Source organism: Brienomyrus brachyistius, chromosome 25 (assembly GCF_023856365.1).
Source record: "Brienomyrus brachyistius isolate T26 chromosome 25, BBRACH_0.4, whole genome shotgun sequence".
NCBI lineage: Eukaryota > Metazoa > Chordata > Actinopteri > Osteoglossiformes > Mormyridae > Brienomyrus > Brienomyrus brachyistius.
In genome coordinates, this window is record NC_064557.1 from 3,205,904 (window position 1) to 3,231,825 (window position 25,922).

General features: G+C 44.1%; 1 protein-coding gene across 13 annotated transcripts in view; it reads right to left on the minus strand.

The window, feature by feature from the left end:
• Positions 1–25,922, minus strand: part of LOC125720343 (receptor-type tyrosine-protein phosphatase delta-like) — a 274,785-nt gene that overhangs the window by 209,976 nt on the left and 38,887 nt on the right. For all 13 annotated transcript variants that reach the window (XM_048995623.1, XM_048995619.1, XM_048995620.1 and 10 more), the window contains exon 3: positions 6,870–6,893. The gene's annotated coding sequence lies outside the window, so the exon portion shown is untranslated. The remainder of the gene's footprint in view (positions 1–6,869; positions 6,894–25,922) is intronic.

Below are 25,922 nucleotides of genomic sequence, written 5' to 3' on the forward strand. Positions count from 1 at the left end.
GACTTTTTTCGTGGGACCATGAGCTATATTTGGTGGCAGAACTTTAAGTTTTCCCTTCGAATTGCAATAGCTATCACTTTGCCCACTGACGTCTGTCCTTATATGGAGAACTCTTGCACACATTTAACGTGTGCTGACAAATATGCGCTTTGTTTACAAACTCGTAGGCGCCAACCGCAGAATAAACGATTAGCTACATTTCTGCAAGCCAGCACCTTGATCGCAGTTTTGGCTCAGCTTCAGTCCTGAACAGAATATTCCGTACGAAAGCGGCCACCAGTAAACAGATAAACTGTGATGAATTACCCAGGAGCACATCAAATTTCACTGATTATCCGCTATTCCGTTATTACTCAATAAACTGCAGTATTTCTCACGTAAATATGTCACCTGCCAAGACTTGTTTTATTTAGTCACCAAAACAAATATCAAATTCAACCAAGAAAGTTATTGGTGTGGGAATTTTGTCCCTGTCCTCATAGGTAAAATAAAAAAATGTAGTGTGAAAAAGATTATTTCGTACATAATCATGGGCTGTTTTTCTTTGTATCCAGTCGATTATCATTACTACACCTGATGAAATATTTTACTGTGAATGACCCCAACTGGCATTTGAATGCAGTATTTACGGGATATAGAAAGCGAAAAATGCAAAAATCATTTTCTCAGTAATAAGACTTGAACACTGAAGCAAAATTGGTATGACAAGTATGCCAATATGTCATACAAAACAAAGAAAACACATACCATCAGTTCATTAATTAAGTCCTATGTTATTGGATAAAAAGCCTTTCGAGATTTAGCAATTGTTTACAATTTCCTTCACTGCTGTTTATTGGTGTTTAATTTATGATTAATGATTCCTGTTGGACTGATGTACTGGTCCATCCATCCATCCATCCATTCTTTGTCGCTTATCTGCAGTCGGGTCACAGGGACAGCAGTCTGAGCAGGGATGCCCAGACCTCCCTTTCACCAGCCACCTCCTCCAGGGGAATACCAAGGTGTTCCCAGGCCAGCCGAGAGATATAATCTCCCTAGTGTGTCCTGAGTCTGCCCCAGGGTCTCCTCCCAGGTAGACATACCCGAAACACCTCCCCAGGGGGCCGTCCAGGAGGCATCTGAGATAGATGCTTGAACCACCTCAACTGGCTCCTTTCCATGCGGAGGAGCAGCGGCTCCATTTTGAGCTCCTGAGTACCTCCTTGACTTCAGCTCTGGGTTCCTGTGCTCACTCTCGCACCCTTCCTTACCTGCTGTGGCCTTAAATGTTTGGTGAGCTCTACTATGCTCCACTACTAGCTCACTTCCCACACATTTTAATGGGTGACTGACATCACCCTGCCACTGAGATGTCCTCCAGCGCTCTGTACGCAGCCCTGAAGCCCATTCTATGTTTCTGCAGCTAGGGGTCCTCGTGGAGCCACACTGTATGGGGTAGGAAAGGTTCAGGCAGTCTCTCGCAGGCTCCAACACAGCTGGGACCAGCTCTCACGGAAGTGTCCCACATGAGTCCAGTAAAAAGCACCAGTAAGAAGCTAAGCTCACTCTCTGCTAAGTGAGCTACTTTTCACCCGGTTTTGTTTTTCAAAGAGCATAGCATCTATGCCTGGAGGCAAAGGGCAGAAGGCCGGGGAGACCCCAGACAGGAGGCATGTCCAGCGGAGGATTGCAGTGACACAGCACAGAAACGTTAAACTCCATACACTGCAATGCGGAGTAACAAATTATTTGAAGAAATATATGCAGAAAATGGTATTTAAACCCCATTTAACAGACGGGGAAAACGGGCAATTAATCTGTGTCAGAAAAGAAAACCATTCAAGTCACGAGTCTTATTTCAGGTTTTAAAGAAACATCACGTTCAGGAAATCATTATCGAGAATTCAAAAGACTTTCGCTTCTTGACGGGAAAAGGAAGGGGGGCAGGAAGAGGGGAAAATATTTTAAAATTATGGAGAACAAAGCCCATCGCATTCCTTTGCAATTCCATTGTTTACAACAAACACCATGTATGCTAAGCAGCATCTTACAGCTTCACGTTCATCACCGATATATTTGTTGTTTCATTTCTTGGTTATCCTGAACGTTCACTGATGTGACTTTAAGGTTATTATAAGAGAAGATTACTGACTTCACAAATTATCTTAATTTAATGCCCATAATTTTTAAACCTGAGTATAAGTATATGCTTTGATGATATGAGGCGATGTTGTACTCAAGGAGAGTCCAGTCATGGATGGTTGTGGAGATGTGATTTTATCGCTTGACACAACGACTCGGGGAAGTCACCCCTGATCCTCAAAGACAACGTGGGACAGAAAAGGCTGGATTCTCCGCAACTCAACTGATATTGACTTGCTTAGCTCACAGACCACTTAAATCTGGGAAGTCACTGTGGACCCAATTACTATGTTGGCCAGTTCTATTTTGGTGTGCGTCAGGAGAGTTTAAGCGTGTGATTTGGTTTTCCGCAGCGGTGCCTTTTGTGTAACGTGAGCACAGTGACACAAAGGTATTCCTTAAAATCTATATTAAGTTTCAAGGGTGATGATAGCAGATCCTGTTGGAATGTAAGTTACTCACACGCCGGTGATTACCGAGAACAGCTAAATGTTTAGAAGTATTGACTGAAATGTTGACTAAGACGACCCAGTATAGAGTGAAATACTTGCTCGATACTTTGAATGATCCCCAGATGGACAACAAGAGCAAACTAGATCCACAGAATAACCAAGCTACAGTAAACCCTAATAAAAGTTAGTACTGAATTTAATGCTAATTTATTTTTATGTATCCCCTCAGCAACAGGACGAAACATGGACCTTTAACACTAATGCACTTTTATTTCGCGAATAACTTTTGCCAAATTATTTAAATGTATGATATTATTAATAGTGCAGTGTCACAGATATGGAGGATTCTGGACAAAGCACAACAATCGGACAATGGTTCATTGACGACGGTTTCTGCCAGGAGTCCTTGCCAAGAAAAACACCCCAAATTGAGGCAATGACTTCTATTGTTATAGCATTATGCTTCAACGTCGTCGATGCCTCAGAACAGAATTCGGTTGATAGAAACAAATGAAACCAAGGGAGAAATGTCCGGGTTAGCATCCTGTGACGTTTCTATTTTAATTTCTCTCATCTGCTCATTCTGGGCTCCAGCCTAAGAGCACAGTGACAGGAATCTGCGCTTCTTCTGAGAGCATCTGGTGTCACCCCCCAGGTAAAAGCGAGGGCCATCAATTAATCAGCATGAAGCAGCCACTAATAAGATCGCAAAACCCTCTACCGGTCCAAGAGCCAGTGGCAGAAATAACCAAGGCACCATCTAGTTGTCCATCTCAAGTTGTAGGCCTGTGCTAATCGCTAATGTGCCGCAGTGAATTACTGAATTACTACCGGCGATCAGTTTTAAAACAAAAAGAGGGTTAATGCGTGCGTGTGTGGTCGTTTATAGATCACGTCGTGGGGATGAGATGTCCCCATAATGTGATAAAAACCTGACAGTATTTTGCTTGTGGAGATTTGATTCCATAAAAAAAATCCATGAATACAATCAGAAAACTAAAAATGCCAGAAGTCGTATATTTTCTTTGATTACTTGTGGTTAAGGTTAGGGCTGGGTAGGGGTTAAGGCTGTCATTGTTGGGATTAGAGTTTTTCCCATAGAAATGAATGGAGAGTCCCCACAAAGACAAAATTTCAAACCTGTGTGTGTGTGTGTGTGTGTGTGTGTGTGTGTGTGTTTTTAAGTGTGAATTCATAACAAGCAATTGTAGTATTAATTCTCAATCACTATAAATCACCAACCATCTAAGTTATATCCAATGCTATTTAAGGCAGTACATAATATCTCATCAATACTTCTAAATACTTCTACCGCAATCCCTGCATCTAAAATAAATGAAGAACAACAATAAATATGGAAATATGCAGTTGAAAGGTAATTACGTTACCGATGCATCACCTCGGCTTGCAGAATTGACATGATGCACTAAAAAAGGCTCTGAAATCTAAGGGCAAACGTCTTTTGTGGTTAAGCACTTCAGTAATTATTGTGATGTATGCGCTATAAATAGGCAGCAATTCCTTTTATTTCTGAGATGTCTGGGAGGAGAATTACGGCACCAAATTCTACCCGTCAACTCGCATCTACGGTGGCAGATATTAAAACAATCCCTTAAACTATGCCTCAGCTGAATAGTGACTTCCACAAAAAAAAAAAAAAATCGCTGTCATCAAATTTCTAGAAAAAGCAGAAGGAATGCCTTTGGAAAAAAATAAGCTGCTCAAAGTTTGAGTATGCCTGTGTGACCTGGGGATGAGCCGCTTCAGTCTTCAGTCTGCCGTGGAAAAAAAGACCAAACGCTTAATGAATTTAACCGAAAGTAAGAAAAGTGATTCATCAAGATCACAAGACAACGTGTCCTGCTAGTGGAAATAATTGCTGTAGAAGTCACGTAACAATTATTTGACTTTTTCACCCAATAAACAAAACATGGAATGCATATGCAATTTTAAATACGCCATTTATTCTACTTATTGCAATTGCGGGCAATTATTCCTCTTGGTGTTATAGAAGGAAGCCTTTGTATGAAACTGCTAAACAAGAAATTGTCCATATCCTAAAATAGCCTGGGCTGCATGCCCTCAGTCTGGCAACGTCTGCGTTTCACAGAGTTGCAAATGAGCGCAGCATTTTGAAGGGAGCATGGAAAAACACCAAACTGCCCCATGCAATGTCTTTGAGGTCCTTATTGTCATGCCTATGTGTGAGGATTGAATGATGGAACAGAAGCCGGAAGACACCTGAGAAGATCCTCACCATATGCCGGTATGCCGTGATGAACACGGTGCTCTCTCAGCGCCAGAAAGCATCTCCAGCTCGTTGTGTGGAGATCTGAGTTATTCTCAGACAAACCTAGATAAGAGCCATCTGGCCAAGCCACAAGGAAACATCAGCCACGCTTCCCTGGTAGTGCCCATGACTCCAATCCCAGAATGCAATGCAGAAGGCACGGCTGTGTTGCCCAGAGAGCAAAGCGAGGCAGCAGGAGCGACGAAATTTTCATTCATATTCAGGATTAAGCAAACCGAGATGTTTAGCGATCTGTAATGATCCAGCAAAGCTCTGTCAAAGACACTTGGTGGAAACATTTGCCTCCTGGGAAATTATACCTCTTTATCCTTTCAGATGAATTCTGCAGACACATAATTGGAGGTCTACCAGAGTTATTTTGTAAGGCATTGTAAGGAAGAACTTCCATATTTTATGGAATATCTTCTGCAGTGCTCAAAATCATTCTGAAAATGAGTCATGAACATTCGCACATATACAGATGGTTACTGTTATTTGTAGTGTGTAATTTTTTTGCTTATTATATATTTGAATATCTATGAATGAATAGTATTCAAAAGATGCAGCAAAACAGAATATCAAAGGCAGTTTTAAACCTTCAGCATGGACGGGAGAATAGTAAGAGTAGCATTTAAGCTTATTTTGATGTTTTACATTCCTGGACTCGACACATTTTGCAGATGTACTCTGGCAAGAAGGCTGACAGCTTTTACTTTTGAGCAAGGCTCAGTGAATGTCCATCTGCCTCTATTCCCTGGGGAACTTATTATTCTCCGCTATCCAGGAGTTTTTCCTGCGAGCAGCTAATTACAGCCCGCTTCTGTACACCGAAGTTCCCAGCATCCTCGTTGGCAAACTATGCGCAAAACGTAAGGAGCTCCTCCTCGCCTTGTACGCGGGCTCGCCAACACTGTGACATCACATCGCTAAACTAAACGAAATGGATAAAAAGCCGAAAACGTGCTTTTTGCACCTTCTGTGCCAAGAGCTGTAGACCGTCATCTCCACCCTGACGTAAAGCCAGCCTCTTTGTAAATTTTTCTTTAATTAGCTGGACCGCTCAATAGTACACTTCTCATCATGAGGTATTTCTTAAAATCATGACTTTATAGGAGAGACAGCAATTGGAAAAAGGGTCAGCGTTAAATGAAATACTTGGTGGTTGCTTTGCATGAGACATCATAATTCACAAAGTACATATAATTTTCCATAATCTAATCTAATCTAATCTCCACTTTCAAATCCTATTCTAACGTTTACTGTTTTTCTACACCAAGAGCCTTAATGTCAACAACACTATTTACAATATGTTTAACAGAATTATTTTTTATTCATGGCAAATAAATAAGTTAGGCAAGCGTTTAACGCCAAAGGAAGAGCACTGATGGCAGCTGTCTGTCACCCAGCCGCTAAGGCGTCTCATTTACGGCACCCAGGCACAGACGTCAACACTCTCGGCGATCCTTTGAACAATCTAGGCCGCTTGCCTCTCATTTACATCCAGATTTTCGGTTAAAGCACAGAGCAGAAGAATGCTGCCAGAAATAGACGACGTGTGCCTGACTTCCACGTCTGGGAATAGGCAGGGAGAGCTGCTAAGCGCCCCCCCCCCACCCAGCGTGATCAAACAACAAATTCACCGCTGTCTGTTTCCTCAGCTGTGTCAGGTTCATTAGACTTAAAGTGAAAAAACCCTGCTGGAAAAAAAAACCAACACAGACCAGCAGAGCTGGTTACCTGCATGACCAGCATAATGCATGTTGGTTTTACAGTGTACCTTGTGTTTGGAGGCTGGTGGACCAGCATCATTAATGAAATACTGCTTGTAGACCAGCTTCATGTGCAGGTAGACCAGCACGGCTATGCTGCTCCACCAGCTCCACCAGCACTAAGGCAGCACTAACCAGCACAGACCAGCATGGAAATGATGCTGGTCTATGCTGTTTTTTTTTCCAACAGGGAAAACTGGTGTTTCACATGGTGAATTACAGAAAATCTCTTACCTTTCAAATGTTAGACAAAATCAGCTGAAAATAACAAAGAAAACAAATGTTAGTACATTGGGAATTATGAAGTAAACACAAAAAATACAGGTAAACATATCTTAGTTAACATTGTGATATGCAACCTCTGAGGTACAAGTCTAGTCAGAGGGAAGGAAACTGAGTTAAAAGTTGGCTATTACATTGGATTTATCGAAATGTTTCCACATGAATTGCAGCAGCGAAATGTGAGCACTGATATTGTACATGTCACTGCAATCTTCTCAGGGTGCAAACAACGGGAAATACACCAAAGAATTTTGGGTCTCCATAACTTCATAATTGCCGGTTGCAAAGGGGGGAAAATTTCCACTAGATTCCCATAAACTTTCCATGGGAAGTTAAGATGGGGAATTTTGGAAATATTATAGTCCATGGAACTTCAAAGAAAGCAAACTGTATGAACAGAAAAATACAACACAGAATATGACTTATAAGCAATGCGTTTTGGTGCAGATGCTCATTTTGGGTTGTTTTTACGTACATGTAATTACTCAAAAGCACTTGGTTGCACAATGATACCACTAACAGTGTCGTCAAGATGTTTTTCAACTCCATTTAAGTTTCCTGTTATAGGCTAACATGCATTCTTTCAAACTTCCAGTTTATTTCAATTACGTCCCATATATTCTCACTAATTCCCATATATCCCCGTTAATTCCTATGGAAAGTTTCCAACTTCCCAGAATTTTGTCACCCATTCAAACGTCTCTCCCATTATTTTTTTGCTTTTCATCCTTGCTGAGATTTAGCCCCCGATCTCTCTCTGTGGACGCGGGCGCTCCATTTACCCAGGAACACAAAGGGAACAAGACTTAACTTTCGGGAGCAGCGGCGCTGTGGGAGCGCCACGGACCTTACAGAGACATATTACTGAGCCAGTACATTGCTGAAGCGTCGTGATTTATTGCAGGTGACGTCTTCGTTTCTGCATCCATCTGCACTTCCCTGTAAACTTGCGAACACGCACCAGATATTCTCCCCAGAAGTGTACTATTTATAAAATACAGGTACACTGAATAAGGGAGTCGCTTGACAGCTAATTAGAGCAAGCATCATAGTACATATTTCAGTTATCACCATGCCAACTGTCCACTGCTAAGTACGTATAAAGGGGGGGGGGGTGCACACTAGCAATATGTTGCTTTATTTAATCGATTCCCCAAAGTCACGAAGACGCATTTCTTAGAGCTGGAATTAAACTCAGGGGAGAAGACAGCTGGTGTCCTTTTGGAGGTAAGCAGAGAGGGGTCGGCTGGACATGGAGCGTAATGTCTTCCTCTTGTTAAAGTGAGACATAAAAGGAAAATAAATTACTTTTAGAACAGTATAAGTGGCAAGGTGATTAGCAGCAAGTAAGCGCCGAGAAGCGGCAATCGGCATTATTGTATGACATTTGTTAAAATTATACTCTCCGAGTTACCAAACGGAATTTCATTTTTAGTTTAAAAGGAGGCAGGTTCAGGTAAGGAAAAATAAACTTCTTTTACCTCCTGGCAGCGAGTTTCGGTAGGGACTCCCTGCGGCAGGGTGTCCGCGCGCACACGCACGCGGCCGGATTTATACTGGGCTTTATTGCTTTTCGGTGTCTGTGGTTTTTAGTTTTTCGGCTGTTTAGCAGTTTCTGTCCAATCGGAGTTACGCGATTGACAGCCTGCTGAGAAAAGTGCAGAGTAACACAGGGGGCGCCCTGGTTGGGCAAACATGTAAATAAATAAATTAATAGATAGATAGATAGATAGATAGATAGATAGATAGATAGATAGATAGATAGATAGATAGATAGATAGATGGATGGATGGATGGATGGATGGATGGATGGATGGATGGATGGATGGATGGATGGACGGACAGACAGATAGATAAAAAAAACATTTATTTTAGACCTAAGTAGCACACGTATTTAGGGGGGCACGCACGTTGTCACGGGAGTCTACCCCCACCCCCCATAGCATTTCCGCGACCACACACCCGTCAAGCTGAGAAATAAAGATCCCAGAATTACGCAGCAGATCAATAAATAAAAGGGGCTCTCGGCTCCACCGCACCAGCTCCTCTTATCCTCCCGGCGGCGTCGGCGGGGCTTCTGCGGGCCCCCCGACAGCCCGCACGGCCTAATCCACCCCGCCGTCCCCGGTGCCGCACGGAACCGCCACCTGATTCGATTTACCGGACCCGCATTTCAGCGCTAACGCGCAACCGCCGCTGTGTGCCGGCTGCCGTCTTACACTGCGAAGTTATTATTTGAAAATAATACAGATGCGCCACATAGGATCCTAAAGTATCCGATACTTACACAAAATATATGGCTAATAGTTAAGAAAAAAATCTGCTTAACATTGTAATATTATGAACATACTGATAACAGGGTTGCCAACTCACGCTTTCAGACTCACGCAGGAAATCTTACGGCAAATCCGTATTATTCCATTACAGACATAAAGTGAGTTACATCAAAAACACTGCGCTAGTTTGCAAACCCTACAGACTATTTACAAGTTAATTTAACTCTCACATATACGTAAATGTGCGTGCATATTCGTCTCGAATTGAAAACGTCAGGCCAGCCAGCTGAGCAGAGTTGCCATCCATCCATCAGTTCTTCCATCCAATCCGTTCTTTATTCTGTTCACTGAGAAGCGGAAGCAGCTTTGATGGTACATGCAGAAGTTCAGAAATTTCGCCGTGACAGGTTTTATTTTCAGTCTGACACGGATGACATCACCAACACAAAAACTTCACACAAACTTATATAAACCGCCATTGTTGTCGGAAGCAGCATAGAAGAGCGAGGATCTCTCGTTTACATACATACACACATAGATTGTTTAGAGATTCATTCTGCACGCAAATATTATACTCGTTATTTGTAATTAGTTATCTTTAAACTTGTTGCCTTCCTGTAAGTTTTAACCAGTGTGGCAATTCTCGTCTGACCTCTACCAGTAACAAGTGTCTCTGCCACATAAATACCATTGACTGGATGCTATTTGTAGGGGCGGCATGGTGGTGCAGTGGTTAGCACTGTTGCCTCACACCTCTGGGACCCGGGTTCGAGTCTCCGCCTGGGTCAAATGTTCTCCCCATGTCGTCGTGGGGTTTCCTCCGGGTACTCCGGTTTCCCCCCACAGTCCAAAAACATGCTGAGACTAATTGGAGCTACTAAATTGCCCGTAGGTGTGCATGTGTGAGTAAATGGTGTGTGAGTGTGCCCTGTGATGGGCTGGCCCCCCATCCTGGGTTGTTCCCTGCCTCGTGCCCATGTCGTCGTGGGGTTTCCTCCGGGTACTCCGGTTTCCCCCCACAGTCCAAAAACATGCTGAGACTAATTGGAGCTACTAAATTGCCCGTAGGTGTGCATGTGTGAGTAAATGGTGTGTGAGTGTGCCCTGTGATGGGCTGGCCCCCCATCCTGGGTTGTTCCCTGCCTCGTGCCCATTGCCTCCGGGATAGGCTCCGGACCCCCCGCGACCCAGTAGGATAAGCGGTTTGGAAAATGGATGGATGGATGGATGCTATTTGTACACCTTTCATCCTCTACAAACTCTGGATGCCGTAGTGCATGAAAATCCCACATAGGCGGCTACTTCTGAGACGCCGAAACCAACAATCACACCACACGTTCAAAATAGTTTAGATCAAGCACTTTAGCCGCCCTACTGCTTAATCCAACTGCAGCTGAACCTCTTGACCTCATCCGAGTGATTCTGTGTGTATTCAGCTGCAGCCACGTCCTTGGCTGTTCAGAGGAACGGGCTGCTTATGTCATCGAACAGGTCTACATGTCAAACTGAGTACTTGCTGGGGAAATCGTCTCTATATGCACAGCACATAATACAGATAGAGTGACCACTTCTTCCTCGTTCACTTGAGAATAATTCCTGTGAATTATTCCTGCTGGAGATTTTTTTTTTTTATCCGCTTCACCTAGAGCCAGCTGTCCTATCAATCACACTAATCAACACCTATGTGCAATTAAAACACTTCTTAGTAGTTGTAGATGTTACACAGGGGACAGTGTAATTTGCAGGATTCTCCTTGACAAGTCTTTCATTTGGACGTGCTAATATCTCTGAGACTTACTACACATAAATAGGACATTTATTTGTGTGTGTGTGTGGGGGGGGGGGGGGGGGGTGATAACCTACCCACAGATCAATCACAATTCACTTTAATGGCCAGTACACCTACCCGGACTTTGACCCGGTCGTATTTGTGCATGCATTCAATACACGACAGACTGGGGACAGTCTGTTAGAGATCCACTGAAATGGAAGATTTTAAAATGTAAGCTAACATAAGACAGCTCATAAACAGCACGACGACGATGAAACAGGGCAGGAAGATGCACACCAACGAGCGACTTCGCACAAAAGTTGTTCCCAGCTTATAATCCTTGGCAGCGGCATTCGGAGCAGGGCTGGGCTGCAGAAATGCGTCAAAGCCCTCGGAGCGCATGCAGGCTGTTCGGTTCAAAGCCTACCGTCTGCTCGCTCGGTTGCATCCTGCCTCATGGCAGCTGCTGGTTTTCATCGTGGTAGGAGTGCACAGGTGAGGCAGCGTCGCTCGATATGGTGCACGATCTCCTTCAGAGGTGAACGCTATTATAGCCGCTGGAATTCTAGGTGTTTAGCTATATTACAAAGGTCTTTCGTTTGCTTAAGGCAGCCAGCTGCACAATACTGCAGCTTACGTGCACATGCCTGTCCTGCTAAATGGCCAGCAGGGTTTACTTTTAGCTGAGCCATGGTTTAAACCCTCCAGGTCGTAGGTATGGCACCTACGTCAGGCTCTCTGCATGAGCTTTGCATGGAATGTCCTCCGGCAGTCGAACAATGTGTGATTATTCATATATTTTCTGTAACTACTTGTCCTGTACAGGGTCGTGAGGGTCTAGGTCCTACAGGAATGTGGAAGGATACACTTATCTTCAACACCTACATGCAATTTTGTGGCAAGTTACTTTAGCTTGTTTTTGGACTATGTTGGGGAAACCCCATGAGATCATGGGGAGAAGATGCCAATTCCATGCGCATGAAACCGCGGCGGAGACTCAAACCCTGGTCCATGGGCCGGCATTCCATCCAGGGCGTCCCTTGCATCAAGACTAGGATTGGCTCCAGGCTCCCCATTACTCTCTATGGCATAAACAGATATGGAGGCTGGCTGTCCTGATATATCCTGTAACCCATCTATCTTCCAACCGCCAGTCAGAGTCACAGTGGATCTGGAGCCTAACCCAGACAGCATGAGACACCAGGCTGGGGTGCATCCTGGACAGGCTATAGACCCCCTTCCATCCTGACTAGAACAAGCAGTTGGAAGCTCTCTGTACCAGGCCACCAACAACATAAGCTCATACTGTTGTAGCACAGGGGAAATATCCAATTACATGGACCAAAACCTCATTCAACGGTCAAGTTTACAGACTAAGGTGCAGGAGCATCTATAACCTGCAGAGGGCACTGGGGGAGGGGAGGCAGTCGGCTGCCCCAACGAAGCTCCGTCTTTCATGACATCCGTACGTTCATCGCCCAGCCCCAACATTCCATCCCCTGCTGTTTCACCCCCCAGGGGGTATCAGAGAGTTAATGTACGTCTTTGATCGTTTTTTCATGCACAGCGGGGTGAAAAGCATACTTGTAAAAATATTCCGAAAGACACTTCATGTAATCAGGCCTCGTCAAGTATCTGCTTTTGTTGGGTCCGTTTGTAATACACAATTCATTCCCTTGACTGTATAACTACATCTTTTCATACCTGTACTGACCTTAATGATAACAACTGTTCACTTTCTGTATTACCTATCCTTGCATTAAGCTACTTTATGTCTTATTAATTAACTTTATTTTGCATTGTATATATTGTTTAATAAAGCAAGTATATTAGCATATATTGCTGTTATTGGTTTTAACAGCAGGTATATCAGTTTTTGCTTCATTACTTGAAGATGAAATACTTCAGCACCACTCGCGTGACTTTAAAGGGGCCCTCAGACAATTTTCAAATGCCCTCCTTCACGAGCGCCGAGAAATCGGAAATCGGTAAATAGCACTCATTTCGTACAGCGGTAAGCGTTTTTATGAGCTTTTTGCCATCAAGTGTATCATAGCTGGCGTTCTCAAACCGTTACCAGTTAGCAAAAATATAGACTGCAGCATATATTGACTGCAGTCTCCACAGACTTCCGATACAAATCGGAGCAGAACTCTTTCCTGGCGAATTCAAACGGTGAAACATTTCAGCAAACAAAGAGCCTGTTCTCTGCCCAAGGCCCAAATCTTTGGATTTGTAATGCACTCTCCTGAAAGTAAGCATGTGTACATCTATAAAAAGAGGTTATAATAATGTAATAATGTACATTATACATTCATTTCGTAAGAGGAAATACTCTTAAAAAAGCACAGAGAGGAAAGCACGGCTGTGTTCATTCATCTTAAGGTGGCAGGTTGTAAACAGACTGTCTGCGATTGGTGCTTTATTAAAATGTTTAATTCATGGGGCAGTGCCAACAGGCTGCAGTGCAGCTGCTAAGGCCTGGCAGCGAGTGTGGGGTGTAAGGTGTCGCCCGTCACGTAGTCACCCACCCTGCATGCAGGAACCCTGCCTGGAAAAGGCGAGTATAGGGAGGCGAGAGTGTAGTCATCAAGGAGACAGAAGAGTGGCCTGCTCACTGGTTACACGCCGCTAACCCAACGAACACTGCCAGGGACAAGACTCCGTGTGGCTCTAGTGAAATAGTATCCGTCCAGTGCTCATTTATATTCACACCTGTTTTTGTTCTTGAAAAGCCCATTAAAATAAGGACTTGTGAACTTTACGAAAATCAGGGAGCAGCCTCGCAGGATCACTACTGCTCGGCTTATTATGGGATGTCCTCAAACAGCGTCGTCTATATACTTTACTTACTGCCCAAGTGCGACCCAACTGTTTATAAACTGGATGAGAAACAGATTTTATCGCAAAGCCAAGTAGCTACAGAAATGAAGGAAAAAAATTATACCACTTGTGAGTTTGATCATTCAGTTCATCTATTTGAAAATCAGGTGTCTTCATAAAGCCCTATGACACTCTATGAATGACTGGCTGTAGTCTGCTTTTGCCATCTACTGCCCTGCAGGTACCAGAGTCAGCTGGGAGCTGCTCTGAAAAGCTGAAGCAGGGCAACACTCAGAGGTAAACAGCTGAATAATATATATCATCTTATATTTCATCCAGGGGTAGGGAGATGAAACCGCCAAACTGCCAGAAGCGAACACAAATATCACGCCTCATATTCTCTGGACGTCTCCTGTCTCTTGAGTCTGTAAAATGACTCGATTAACTCAGACTTGCCCCAGGTCCTTAATAAATTAGACAAAGTTCATGAGAATCCCAAACTAACAGACAGGCAAACAAATAAGACGCAGACAAATGTATATGCTGGATGCATGAGGATCGATACCTGTCAAAATTTGCATGATTGCCAATCTGCAATGACAGCCCAGCTGGTTCGAGGGTACCAAGTACAGCCTGCACTTCTTTCTCCGTCTGGAGGTGAGCGCTTCATGTCCTGATATACCTGACAGCGCAGTTCCAATTCCCTGCTCATTTCCTGTATGTCTCAATCGCCATATGTTTACCATCATTTCCTGACATCTCAACAATCTCGTTCCGTTCAACCACTCTTTCATTCTTTGCATTAAGTTTTTATGCGACGAAATCAGATCTAAATTGAGACAGCACTTTTACAGGGATAAAAATAATTTTTTTCTCAGTAACTGGATTCAAACACTTCTGTGCCCTTTATATAAACACATTTACATTGTTTCCTGATTCTTTTTTCTCCATTGTATCCTGGTATTTTTTTCCCCATCTTTTCTCCTGGTTACATGCATCATTTTATGTAAATCAAGTAACAATATATTGCCACACTCTCTTGTCGAGTGCCTTTGGGAAACTGTGCAGTGAAAGGCATTATAAAAAAATTGATTTAACTGAATCTCGTCGCACATGGCAAGCAGGTGCTTACAAACTTCAAATCTATCATTCCATCTTTTTACTCTGAAAGCCGATTGACTTCGTGTGGAGTACAGAGCACCTGCACGAGATGGGACACCATCACTGGCTACCAGTCACTCAGAGGGACACCATCACTGGCTACCAGTCACTCAGAGGAGACACCATCACTGGCTACCAGTCACTCAGAGGAGACACCCTCACTGGCTACCAGTCACTCAGAGGGACACCATCACTGGCTACCAGTCACTCAGAGGAGACACCATCACTGGCTACCAGTCACTCAGAGGGACACCATCACTGGCTACCAGTTACTCAGAGGGACACCATCACTGGTTACCAGTCACTCAGAGGGACACCATCACTGGCTACCAGTTACTCAGAGGGACACCATCACTGGTTACCAGTCACTCAGAGGGACACCATCACTGGCTACCAGTCACTCAGAGGGACACCATCACTGGCTACCAGTCACTCAGAGGAGACACCATCACTGGCTACCAGTCACTCAGAGGGACACCATCACTGGCTACCAGTCACTCAGAGGGACACCATCACTGGTTACCAGTCACTCAGAGGGACACCATCACTGGTTACCAGTCACTCAGAGGGGACACCATCACTGGCTACTAATCACTCTGAGGAGACCCCATCACTGGCTACCAGTCACTCAGAGGGACACCATCACTGGCTACCAGTCACTCAGAGGGACACCATCACTGGTTACCAGTTACTCAGAGGGGACACCATCACTGGCTACTAATCACTCTGAGGAGACCCCATCACTGGCTACCAGACACTCAGAGGGACACCATCACTGGCTACCAGTCACTCAGAGGAACACCATCACTGGTTACCAGTTACTCAGAAGGGACACCATCACTGGCTACTAATCACTCTGAGGAGACCCCATCACTGGCTACCAGACACTCAGAGGGACACCATCACTGGCTACCAGTCACTCAGAGGAACACCATCACTGGCTACCAGTCACTCAGAGGGACACCATCACTGGCTACCAGTCACTCAGAGGAACACCATCACTGGTTACCAGTGACTCAGAGGAGACACCATCACTGGTTAACAGTCACTCAGAGGTGACACGATCACTGGTTATCAGTCAGTCAGATGGACACCCTCATCGGGTACCAGTCACTAAGAGGGGATACCATCACTGGTTATCCAACATTCAGAGGAGTGAAAACAGTCACTGGTCGTAATCAGAAATCGAGTCCAGATTCAAGACCCAGAACCCTTGTGTCTATTTTTGACTATGCCAGCTGTGTATTTGAGTTGAGATTTTTTCCATCTCAAAATTTCTGAAAACAATGACTTGCTTGGCTGTGAAATGTAAAGGAAAGGAATACAATTAAAAATTAATTATACTTTCCATTCTTAGAAGTTTTGTACTTATGTAACTGGTTGAACAAAGCCGTCTAAACATTTAAATGCAGCTTTAAAACGTACAAGCCATCACCGGCATCCACGACCCAAACGGTCACTCAAAAATAGCAACTTTGATGTGTTCCACCAAGAGAACCAAAGCAGATAGTAGGATTTGGAGGGAGATTGTCATTACAGTTTGAGCTACAGCTGCTAACCCAAATGGTGGCTTTTTAGGGGAAAACAGGCGAGTCTTATATGGAATCTCAAATACCAGAATCCTTCTGGACAGGCAATCCTTCCTTGCTTTCTTTGTTCCGATGCCAGGTTCCCTTGGTTAGAGTTTAAAGTATGGTTTTAGTACTTACCGGTATTTCCATATAGCCTTGGGATAGAGCTGATTGTGCTGATTATGCAAGGTGACAAAGAATAAAGTTTACAGGCCATATATCAAAGTTTTGGAGAAGGAAGTAACATTCAAGCGATACACACAACACGAGCATGAAGAGGAGCAGAAATGTCCACACGCTCACACACACACACAGACACAAAGACACACACACAGGTTTGTGATTATATCTTTGTGGGGAGTCTCCATTCATTTCTGTGGGGAAAACTCTAATCCCAATATGACCACCTTAACCCCTTCAGAGCCCTAACCTTAACCATGAGTAACCAACCAAAATTTTCAGCTTTTTGATTGTATTCAAACTCTGGTTTCCACCCACAGTCCAAAAACATGCTGAGGCTAACTGGAGTTGCTAAATTGCCCATAGGTGTGCATGTGTGTGTGTGAATGGTGTGTGAGTGTGCCCTGCGATGGGCTGGCCCCCCATCCTGGGTTGTTCCCTGCCCCCCGGACCCCCCGTGACCCAGTAGAATAAGCAGTTTGGAAAATGGATGGATGGATGGATTGTATTTACAGATTTTTATAAAATTGAGATTTATATTGTGGACACCTGAAAAATGACCCCATAACCCAAAAAGCAACAGGTATACAAACCAAAAAGATACACTCGTACATACACACACACAAATAGGCAGACATACACACGCTTGCACACAGACACACACACACGCACACACACACACACACACATATACTATTGTGGTTGCGGTTATTTCAAGCTACTAGAACGGACTTTACACCATTTGCTTTATGAAATCCCTCTTCACTAGTAAAGCTCTTATGATGCTATAAGACTTCATTTATTCTCTCATACACAAAATTCAATTGAATTTTTGTGAACATGAATATTAATACCATGGTATTGAAATTATGAATCTTTCATGTCACAATGGGAACAATGACAACATTAACTTGCCCCAGATTCAATTGTAACAGGCCTCACTAATAAGGGCCATGAGGTATCACAGTGGTTAAAGACACTGCTGGTGTGCAGCCCCAACGCCCAACAGGAACCTGCTCATGTACCCCTCAGTTCATAAGAAATGAACTATCCCAAGATCAAGTATAATATCCAGTCATATGAATGGAGACAAGTCTGTTTTAACAATGGGTTATATTCAGGAAGGATAATGCAGCATAAAATGCAACATATAATCAACATGCAATAGAGAAAACGGAAACTGTAAGTCTGTTTTAACAATGGTTTCTATTGAGGAACTACAATGAGACATTTGTGGGCGGCATGGTGGTGCAGTGGTTAGCACTCACACCTCCGGGACCAGGGTTCGAGTCCCTGTCACGGCTCCATGCGTGTGGAGTTTGGAGGAAGTACTCTGGGTACCCATAGTGTCCTGTGATGGGTTGGCGCCCCACCCTGGGTTGTTCCCTGCCTTGTGTCCATAGTGCCCTGTGATGGGTTGGCGCCCCACCCTGGGCTGTTCCCTGCCTTGTGTCCATAGTGCCCTGTGATGGGTTGGCGCCCCACCCTGGGCTGTTCCCTGCCTTGTGTCCATAGTGCCCTGTGATGGGTTGGCGCCCCACCCTGGGTTGTTCCCTGCCTTGTGTCCATAGTGCCCTGTGATGGGTTGGCGCCCCACCCTGGGCTGTTCCCTGCCTTGTGTCCATAGTGCCCTGTGATGGGTTGGCGTCCCACCCTGGGCTGTTCCCTGCCTGTACCATACGGACACCCTGTGGCCTTGAATAGGACAAGTGGTTACAGAAAATGGACGGATGGATAGAATACAACATGCCATGTTACCTAGGCGATGACTTATTTTTCTCAAGATTTTTTTTTTACCATTAGTCTTATTTTCTGATTTATCACTTTATGCATATTCTGCTCAAACTCAGGTTCCCTTGTCCGACCCAGTAGAATTGCCCCCCTCCCAGGACATCCCCTGGATCCTTCCGGTTACACCCCCCTGTCCTCACTTGGCCTTGGCTCTGTGAAGGGAGATGGACGACCGGAGGGGATGGAAACACATGAAACGTTCCGGTGCAAATTCATAAATAGCGTTCGTCCCAAAAATCCGCCCACCCAAGCGACGCTCACAAACGGCTCCTCCTCTGAAAGACCTTTCCATTAATTAGCTCACATCACGAGCCGGTTGACCGCTACGAACCGCTGGCCGTCCCTAAGCACAGAGAGACCGTATCTACCAGCATAATTACGGCTCCCTTAATGGAAAGTTAAGTATTGTTCCTAGCATGCCCTCACTAAGCCTGCCGCGGAGGCTCTCCCCACGCCTTCCCGAGGTAGCCACTTCCTGCAGTTCAAGCCACGGGGAGAACATCCGCTCCTCTGCGGGGATTCTGATTACCCTCCTAATGTGTGCCTGGGATGGCAGACAGACACCGAGCGCACATTTTCAGCGTAAAGGGAGGGACCGTAACATCAGATTCTCCAACCACGGCTGGAGTGAGCCAATAAAGCAGCTCGATTAGCTAAGAGGAGATGGGGAATTAAGAAGTATCGCTGTGTAATCGCTATATTGCTCCTCTACAGATTGGGTGGGAGACTGTACAGATTTATATAAGGGTTATATAAGGTCTTTCAGGCTTTCTCAGCCAGCCTATCTATGCATTCATTTATATTAATATTACCCCCTGCCCATTTTGACAAATATAACTATAAATAAGTGCTGCTTTTATGTTTAAGGGCCACAGCACGCAATTATTCCCTACCCTCCCCCGGGGAGAAACCGGCCACGTGCAGCTGAAAATCTCAGCCACTACGAAGTCCGGAAGCTGCTTAATTAAAGGAAATTGCTCGATGCTTTGCCATTTCACCATAAAAAGTGTATGTTTTATCCACCGCTTGAAGCAAAAGGAAGCAAAGGAGATTCAGTTTCTTCTACAAAACTCGGGCAAAAGCACTATTGCCTTTCATTCAGGGATGCAGGCGCGTCACACAAATTATACAGTGTGTGCAACCAGCAGCCCCATAAATAATGCAGTTTATGGAACAGCAAAGTAGGTTATTTTAAGTCAGTTTTGAAATATGTGATGCATTTATGTTCTTAAGGCTAAATTAAGGTCCCAGAACACTTTCCCTCTATGAGCCTTTAAGAAAGACAAGTTTTTGAAATGGTGGTCAGAACTAAGATCAGATACACACCATCCATCCATGCATTCCTCCATTGATATATATATATAAAGTAGATATCAATATTGAATATTCGGAAGCCTTTTTATATCACTCTCTAAGTAAATCGACAGTTACCAGTAACTGAGCTATTGTGGTAGTCAGATTATCCCCCAGAACAGCTTCAATTAACTCCTTTCCAAGTCCTGCAAATTGTTTGTGTAACTGCAAGGAAAAACAAAAAATCCAATTGTCTCATTTACTCGCCAAGTCTTAATAACATTAATGCGCTAATCCTAAAGAGTAGGATTAAAAACTAGCCTTGTGAAACCCATTGACTTATTGCGTCAATTAATTGTCAGACAATCGTAGAGCAGTTGCAGAAAGGATTACTCGTTTTGTGATAGCTAATTGTCACAATTTACTGCCCCCATTACATTGAGATGTATGTGCATCAATCAACTAACATCTGGGCAGCAACTATTAATTCTACTCTTACATTCTGTAGCTGCATAATTAATTAAACACCTACTGCCACATTTATGAGAACGAATTAAGTGTCTTATAATATTAAGGCCATGAATCGCATGTAATGGAAATCAGATTAGTTAATAAAATGACGGCAGCCCTGTATTTTAATGATAGATTGAGGTTGAAGTTTAAGGTCAGATAAGGGGATAAACAGAGAGGCCTTGCTGTAGTAACTGGGTAAGGTGTGGTGGGGGCAGGGGGATGGGGGCGGACGTCCAGTCCCAGGTTCCCGCCCATAACCCCAGACCTCTTTCTCCATGTGTGCCTGTACCCACGTTGATGGCTTTACTATGGAATCAGTCCCCATAAAACCATCCCCAAATACAATCACTAACTTTCCTTTCTCTACATTCTCTCTCCGAAGCTAAAGTAATTAAAGTGAAAAGAGCTAGACAGAATGCTTGCAGAAATTTCTTAATCACACCACAAAGAGGGCAGAAGTGACATTTCCCGTTTCTCCTTAATTCTGCCATTTGCTTTAACTAGACGGAACATTCCTGAAGGAATTACTGCTCGTCTTGCTTCTGCTTGCACACTTTATATCATTCATATTGCAAACATTCGGCGTTTGCCCTGGTTAGCTTGCTGTTCCTGTGCCTCCCGTACGTATTTCATTAACATTACCATTTAGTAACATTTTATTTTACAAACTAAAATCAAATTGATAGTAACAGTAATAAAGAAAATGTAATTACCACTTCCTAAAAAAAGGAGTACACTATGTTGAAAGTATCTGAAGATATGCATCAGCCTTATCCAGCTAGGTTTGTACAACTTAAAAATTAAGATTCATCGTAACATCACGATTGCTTCCCCTGCTTGAAGGCTTTAAGGTCAGGCGCACTTCACTCCTTGACTCAGTCCCTGCACCTTCCACGCGTTTCAGGATTCAGAAGCCAGCGACAGTGGTGATTACATTCTTCACTCTTCTGGAAGACTGAAGCTCATTTCCAAGGTGGGGATTATGCGATGTTCTCAAAAAGCAGGAGCAGAGCCATTCTTTCAAAGACTGATGATTAGTTTTGAGGTTACTGAGTGGAGCAGTTACAGTAAGTCAATAATTTTAATTTGCTTTCTCTGTAAAGGACCATCGCTGCGTATTATAATGGAACACATTCTCAAGAGGTACATTTAGACCAGCGAAATTATTGAATTTCCTTTTCAAATTCTCTTCTATTTATTTTTCTCCTGCTAGTAGGAGTGAAAATGTGTGGTTTGTTTGTGAATCGCATTACACAGCTGCGTCTAAAGCATAAAACACCCAACTGGTAGATCGCTGTCCTTCAGCCACTGATTTGATAGATAACTGCACTGTTCTCCATTGGGTGGGGCCCAAAAGCCAACCAATTTGCACAAAATAATACATGTAGAAACGACATGGATATTACTCCCCTGGTTCTGTGCGTGACGTTCTTTGACTTTCATCTGGGTACTCCAGCTACCCCTCCCCACAGTCCAAAGGCATGCAACTTTGTTGAACTGGAGTCTCTGATGGACCAGTAGGATGACCACCTAATTCATCTCAGGAGGGATACCATGAGGTTTTACAAGCTTAAACTAAAAGGCCCCTGTGTTTGGTTAAACAGTTCACATTTCACATTAACATTAGTGACATATGCAGGATTATAAGAGACTGACCAATCAGCACGCAGCAAGAACGCAGGGCTTAAGTGAAATCTGGGTCCTTTTAATTGAAATGATTGAAATGTTAGTTTACAAACCCGGTCATAGCATCCCTCCTCACATGGACTAGGTGGTCACCCTATTGGCCAGTAATATTTATATGTATATATAATCATACTATGATACAGGAGTGCATTAATAATAATAATAATATAATAATACATTTTATTTATAATGCCCTTTACATCCCAGGATCTCAAAGGGCTACAAGTTAATATAAAGAGAGACAAAATAAATAGTTTAAAAGTAAACAAATTTAAAACTTCTAAGTGGAGGAACCAAAGGTTTTGTTAAAAAGAAAAGTCTTTAGATGCTTTTTAAAACAGTCAGTGGGTTGTGGTGCCCTCAGGAAGTCAGGGAGGGCATTCCATAGGCATGGAGCAGCAGCACAGAAAGCCCCATCTCCCATAGTCTTCAGATTGGTTCTTGGTTTGTGGAGGAGGTTAGCCTGCGTAGAACGGAGAGAACGTGTTGCGCGTTGTGGGTTGATAAGTTCTTTGAGGTAGGGGGGGAGGCATGTCCATGGACGCATTGGTGTGTAAGAAGCAAAACCTTATACTCAATCCTGGCGGAGACGGGAAGCCAATGAAGTGAGTGGAGAATGGGGGTGATGTGCTCATGTTCTCGCACTCTCATCAGGATCCTTGCTGCAGAGTTTTGAATGTATTGGAGCCTCTGCAGGCTCTTGCTAGGTATCCCAAAGAGAAGTGCATTACAGTAGTCCAGTCTAGAGGAGATAAAGGCATGGACCAGCTTTTCGGCATCAGATAGGGAGAGAATGGGGCGGAGTTTGGAAATGTTCCGGAGATGGTAGAAGGAGGTCTTACAGAGATGGTTGATATGGGATTCAAAGGTGAGTTGGGGATCCATTTTTACGCCAAGATTTGTGACTGTTGATGAGAGAAAGATATTAGAGCCAGAGAAGATGATACTGGTTATGGGTGATGATTTTATCTGGTGAGGGGTGCCAACCAGAATGCATTCCGGGCCGAGAGTCAAACACTGAGAGTGTAAATCATAAAAAAGAAGTTGGTTATCAGTGCCAAGAGAAGTCATCCTAAATAATGCCAGTTTATGTATTAGCCAATAACCGCACAGCGCGGAAAACTGACTCTGCACTACGCAGAACAAGGATTGACCGTGTCGAGGATATTGGCCTCAGAGTTTTTGCGTTTTAGGCTCACTCTCTGTCTTCTGTTTCCCATCGTCATCGTTGTTCTGGTGCAATATCACTTTATGAACACTGGTGTAAAATTCCCTCGAGAGATTGCATCTTGCTTATCCAATATTCAACTTCATGAAGGCTTGTTTTCCAGGCTAACAGCTACATATTATCCTCACTTAAAATATAACGGCCAGATGTCTGGCTGATCTGAAGCATATATGGACGGTGTCTGGCTCAGCGGGCTGTGGGCCGGTCCCCGTTGTTGCAGAGCCATCGCATCACTGCTGGGCACGTGACTACGACCTTAAACACCAGGGGTATTGGCACGTCCTGCTCTCTGGCGTGAAGCGTCCCTCACTTGTGCATATCTGCTAAACAAATATTTCAAATATACATATTACATATAAATATTACTAATATAAATAATAATATAAATATTACAAACTTGTTGTTTGTATTCTTTAGAGCAGTGTTTCCTAATCCAGTCCTCGCGGACCCACACCCGGTCTACGTTTTTGCTCCCTCTGAGCTCCTAGTCAGACAATTCACATTTTTGCACCCCTCTGGGAGCTGGGAGGGAGCAAAAATGTGGACTATCTGTGGGTCCCCAAGGACCGGTTTGGGAAACACTACTCTAGAGTATTAAGCTTTTATACAAACGGTTTGGTCAGCCATGTAATGTAGCCATCATCATCTGAAATAGTTCAAAGTCTGGCCTACAGATGATTGCAACAAAGTAGAGCTGAGATGAGCAGCACTGCCATCTCTGTATCTGGAGGGCATCAACACCCTGCAGAGGCACGACGGTGGGTTCACATGGCGTGGGCACCTGCCTTCCGGAGGGCATCGCTGAACCCCCCCCCACACACACACACACACATACACACACAAGCCTAAGCACCCCTACACTGCAAAACCCTCATCTCGACCTTCCCTGCTACCAAACGTGTCCTCACGGAGTCTGCTTAAATATGAGTTGAAGTGTTTTCTCGGCCTGACCTACTTTGCGCTTCTCATCTGGACAACGGGAGCATATATCACATTTGCAGGGACCTGCGGCTTTCGTTAATGAGGAATGCACGGATGCCCCCCCCGCCCTGCACACCCCTGGAGAGGCCTTGCACCAAGGGCCTAGTCTGCTTACGGCGGGAACAGACTCCAGGTAGATTCCTGGAAGCACCGAACATTTGAGGGGATTAAATTAGCCCCAACGCACCTCAAATAACGACAGTAACTATCATCGGAATTAAGATTTTCACACCTACCCGTCTGTCTGTACAGAGCAAAATTTCATATATCCTTCATATTAAAAATGCACATTAGATATTCATTTACATGACTTAATTGAATTTGGTTCATTTAATTGCATAATCAGACCTCTAGTGGATTTTTAAAAATAAGAATGAAATGTAGTATTGTAAAGTTCTTGCTCCTAAGTCTCTGAGGAGGATAATGAAGCGCACGACAGTTAGTTAGCATGTTATAGTCCTCATTTAGCCATTAGCAAAGAGGCCGATCCTGGGATTCCTGAATAGCAGTGTGCGGAGTTTCTACTATTGTCAAACGCAAATGTCGATTTGATCGTGGCAGCCAATCGCGCGGCGGTACGGAAAGGAAAGAAAGGAGGGCCAAAGGACTTGCCGGCGACATTTCGTTCCCATTGTGTTGTAAAACAGGAGCCGTCACATTCAAACGAAGAATAAGCCGCAGTATGCTGCCCGTACAGACCCTTTTCAGATACGGACAATGAGATTTGCCATATTAACGTCACAATACCGTCGGGCGGTCAGAGGGCTCGTTCAATTAGCACGCCGCTCTCGGAAAAACACAGGGCTGCTCGTTTAGTGCCTGTTACACGCCTTCTGAGGAGCTTGACGGGAGTTTGCGCACCTAGCCTGATCCCAAGTCAGAATCCAAAACAGCATGAGCAGCAGCAGCAATGATAGCATTCCTTGTTCTTCACGCTGATTAGCATTTGTTGCTCTGTTGTTAGCATTTAAACTAGCCACACTCGTATCTAGACCTCTTGAGGACTGGATTAGACGGCTGGTGCGCAGACTGAGGGGAACGTGCACCACGACTCTGCCTGTGATAAGAAGGGGATTCGACGGCCTCTAGATTCTTCTTCACAGCTCACAGCTCCCCGTTTCCCACAAAAATCCGGCCAGGCTCTTATAAATAAACCCATCTATAAACGAGTAACTCTTAAATGTAAACCGTCATAAAACTGGACAAACCCTCTAACGCTCCGTAAGTTTCCACGAAATAGATTAAAAATAAATCATTTATAGGAGCGGTAATCATTCAGATGCATGGCACTGCAGCCATGTAGATGTGTAACTTCCCAGTCATGGCTAAGTGATCACAGAGCACACAGATGTGGGCTACTTTCCATGTACAGGTGGCATCCGCCTGCACCTGGGACAGGACTGTGGTGGCAGAAACCGTGGAAGAAAAATGGAAACAAACGTAAAGAAATAAAAATAAGCCACACCTGACCTTCCACCAATTCATATTATCCATCCATCCATCCATCCATCACCCATACATCTTGCAGCCGCTTATCCGGTGCAGTGCTGTTTCCCAGCTGACTCAGATAAGCTTAAGCACTTTATTAATGGATACGACGGCAGCTTTGCATGGTAAGAAGGTCAGGTCATATCCATTTACTCTCTCCCTGGGTCCGTGATCCTTTAACGCCATGCTTTCCATAGGGCGTGTGGCTCACTGGGTTATAAAACTGTGGCTGTTATCAGAAGG